This window comes from Pristis pectinata, chromosome 5 (genome assembly GCF_009764475.1).
Source record: "Pristis pectinata isolate sPriPec2 chromosome 5, sPriPec2.1.pri, whole genome shotgun sequence".
Classification (NCBI taxonomy): domain Eukaryota; kingdom Metazoa; phylum Chordata; class Chondrichthyes; order Rhinopristiformes; family Pristidae; genus Pristis; species Pristis pectinata.
In genome coordinates this window covers 111,377,616-111,381,847 of record NC_067409.1, presented here as the reverse complement: position 1 = coordinate 111,381,847, position 4,232 = coordinate 111,377,616, and positions in this window count along the sequence as shown.

Sequence of the window (4,232 nt, the reverse complement as noted above, 5' to 3'; positions counted from 1 at the left end):
AGATGACTGGAAGCTCAGTTTGGGTTCCTGGATTGAGATGGAGATGTGTGGGGCAGGTTTTTTTACACAGAGAGTGGTGGGTGCCTGGAATATGCTGCCAGGGGTGGTGTTGGAGGAAAATATAAAGTCACAGATCCTGTTATGAATGTGCAGAGAATGGAGGGATATAGACCACGTGCAGACAGAAGAGATGAGGTGTCCTTAGCTTCTGAATCAGAATTGTTTATTATGACTGACATATGTCATGAAATGTGTTGTTTTGCGGCAGCAGTACAGTGCAAGACATAAAAATTACCACATGTTACAAAAATAAATAGTGCAAAAGAGGAACAACGAGGTAGTGTTCATGGGTTCATGGACCGTTCAGAAATCTGACGGCGGAGGGGAAGAAGCTGTTCCTGAAACGTTGAGTGTGGGTCTTCAGGCTCCTGTACCTGTGCTTACTGTTCTGTGTTCTATGGCGGGAAGAGAAGACTTAAAAGAGCGGCTGTGGTATCTCCTTTAGTTGCACGGAAAACTGATGTGGGAAGGAGAGCAGATGTTGGAGATGGTAGAGCGGATCAGGGAGTTCGCAGAGGTAGCGGTCCCTTCGGAATGGAGGCAAGGAGGGAAGTGGGTGAGAACAGAAGTGCAGGAAATAGAGGAGATGTGATGGTCAAGGGGAAAACATGGTTGAGGAAAAAGGAAGTCATCCAACAGGCAGTGGCATGGGAAGAGCTGAAATCAGAGCAGATATAAGGGAGGCAGAGAATGGAATTATTCAGCAAGAAGCAGGAGGAAGACTTGACTCAGTTATTTTTTTAAACGTCAAAGGCTTTCAAAGTATCTGAATCCACTTGGGGAATCGACTTGCTCTGCCCTTCTTCTTTTAAACTTGACAACACATTTTTGTCTGTTCCCTGCATATCCTGGACCTGTTCAAACCAGATTCTGAACTTACATTTATGGAAAGACACAGAGGCCAATGCAGTGGGAGGTACGTATGGTCAGAATTGTGCGTTAGTGCCAATTCCCTGGGTGGGGCTCAGAAAAGAATATTCAGAGCAAAGATTTGTATTGTATTATTGGAGCAATTTCATTGAATCTGATAGAATCTACACAAACCCTTTCCGTACTACATCATTGCTCGAACAATTGAAAACCAATCTCGCTGCCGCACAATATTTTTGTGACTCTGTATTGTGTACTCAAAACATTCACTTATTTTCCCTCAATAAATCACCTTGTATGCACATTTTCCCATACAGAAACACAGAAAATGTCAGCTCTTGTTGGATGAGGTGTAACAGTTTTTACTGGTGGTGTAGAGGTGGCCACAAAATGGCAGCCACGAATGCTATGTGTCCTATCATGCTTTGGACATGGACTAACGGGAATACAAGGGACTATATTGGAATATTTTGTTCGGATAACCAAGTCTGGGGCAGTGGAGCATCCGGACAGATGGTGTAACATGCTTAGATGAGAGGCCTGCAAGGAGTTCAATAAATAATGGAATGAGAAGTGGCAGACAGGAGTCACGCTCAGATGTGCTTGATGGCTCACACCAAGGACATGCTGTGTGAACATGTGGCTTGGAGCCAACACAGAACATTCAAAAGGCAGGCACAATCGTAGAATTATAGAGCTGACCAAGATGCCCATCCAAGCTACTCCCATTGGTCTGTGTTTGGCCCATATCCCTCTAAACCTTTTGTATCCATGTACCTGTCCAAGTGTCTTCTAAATATTTAAGTGGTGCTAGTCATCACTACAGTTTAGCAACACTATGACCACTTTGCACTAAAATGGACCTTTTTTTTGTTCTAATTGTGTTCTTTCTTGTAAAATTCATGTATAATTTATGTTTAATTTATGCTTTTCTTGTAAGTGCTGCTTATCTGATGCTACGTGCCTGTGATGCTCCTGCAAGTAAGTTTTTCATTGCGCCTGTGCACACGTGGATTTGTGCATGTGATAATAAATTCGACTTTGACTTTATTGTACCTTCCTCAACCAGCACTGAAAAAATTATTTGAAGAGAGCTGAAAAATCCCCAATTCAGTGATAACTCCAGAGACCAACCATCGCAGAAGAAGTGGCAATCCTTACGTCTGGAATGAGGTGATGGGAAAACCCCTCTTGAGGTCCTGATCAGTTTTCAGGTGTCCGGGTAATATGAAAGCTGGGTAATAAAGTTTGTGTATGTAATAAGGAAAGAACTAAAATGAATGTCTTGAACTATTAGAGTAGAGTCTCTTTCGTCTGTTCTGTCGTGTTGTGACTTTTCAAACAAAACTTTTCATAATTACTACCAAACAACCTCTTTGGGTCTGGAGAAAAAGAATTTTATATAAGAATTCTTCCAGCAGAAGCAGCGTATAACAGACAACTAAGAACTTCCAAGATGGAAGAGCAGAACAGTGACGCAGCTGCTATTACAGCGCCAGCGACCCAGGTTCAATTCCCGCCGCTGTCTGTAAGGAGATTGTACGTTCTCCCCGTGTCTGCGTGGGTTTCCTCCAGGGGCTCCGGTTTCCTCCCACATTCCAAAGACGTACGGGTTAGGAAGTTGTGGGCATGCTATGTTGGCACCAGAAGTGTGGCGCCATTTGCGGGCTGCCCCCAGAACAGTCTACGCAAAGGATGCATTTCACTGTGTGTTTCGATGTACGTGTGACTAATAAAAGTATCTTATCTTATCTTAGAGCCACTGTCTCACTATTCTAGCGACCCAGGTTCAATCCTGACTTCCAGTGCTGTCTGTGTGGAGTTTGCATGCTCTTCCTGTGACCAGGTGGGTTTTATCCAGGTGCTCTGGTTTCATCCCACATTTAAAAAACATGTGTTGGTAAGTTAATTGATTACTGTAAATTGCCCATGGTGTGTAGGTAAGTAAAACAGGTTACGATAGGACTAGTGTAAATGGGCACTTGATGTTCGATGTGGATTTGGTAGGCAAAAGGGTTTGTTCCTGTGCTGAATTTATCTATGACCCCATGACTCCAAACAACAAACCAGGCCAAAGGTAGTAGATCTGCCACACCTGGACATGATTGGTGGTGGACAATTAGTGAGCTATGGGGAGGAACAGTAAGAAAATCCTCCAAGGACAGTTAAAAGGGAAAAGGGGGTGATGTAGCACTACTTATAGGGGAAAGGACACTAATGCAAGCTTGGGGAACTAGATCTCATATTCGGTCTGGGCACATTGCAACCTCTTGAATTCTACAACTTCAGGTAACTTGATTTCTGTCTGTAACAGTTATCCATCTTTGATATTGGCTCAGCTTGTTTGCTTTCTACCCCAGTTTTTTTACTTTCTCTTCTCTGGAAGCAGAGGACAAGCCCAGCCAGACCTGCCGGTCGTGTCTTCCTGCTCTGGGTTTCACAGCTCCTACATTCTTTTGTGTATGTTCTCACTCTCTAACTGCCCGCAGATAACGTTGTTGACAGCTTATCCCCACAGTCACGCCGGTTTTACCCTATCCGAGACATCTCCCCTCACCGAAGGTTAACATGAAATGTTGACTCTGGTTCTCTTCCCACACATGTGTCCTGGCCTGCTGAGTATTTCCGGTATCTGCAATTCTTTTTAATTTTCTTTCTCCTAGAAATTTCTATCTGATGTCACAGTGGGTCTACCTTCACAAACAGGACTGCAGCTCTCAGTGAGGTAGCTCAGCACCGAGGGCAAGTAAGGATGGGCAATTAATGCTGACCTTGTCAGCAGTGTCAAAATACTGTAAGTGAAAAAAAATTCTGCTTGTCTGCTCAACTGATGACACTGTAGTTGCTGGGAGACAAAGCCACTTCAGCTGATGCCTGATTGTAAATCATATTGAAAAGGGGAAATCCTGCTAATTCCTTGTGGGAGGGTTCATCAGGGTCACTGACACTGATTGTTTCCTGACCGTAGCATTATCTTGATGGATCAACTATGTGGTTTAATATCCATTCGACAATGGGTTTCTAAAACACTAGACTATCTGTAGCTTACTCATCATTTTCTTCACACTGCAGTCCAGTCTGATGCAAGCATCACTAATTTAATAGAAATAATTTTTCTTTACACAAATTTATGCAAACACTGATGTTCATAGTCAATGTTAGATGTGTAAATGATTCCTAAATCAATATAATCTTTTTTGAAGATTTTTCAGCACAAGCTCCACTGTTGATTATGTTTGGCTATTCCAGTGGTGCATTTAGGAATTGTTAACAGGATCTGCTTTTAGACTCAATACGAAAGA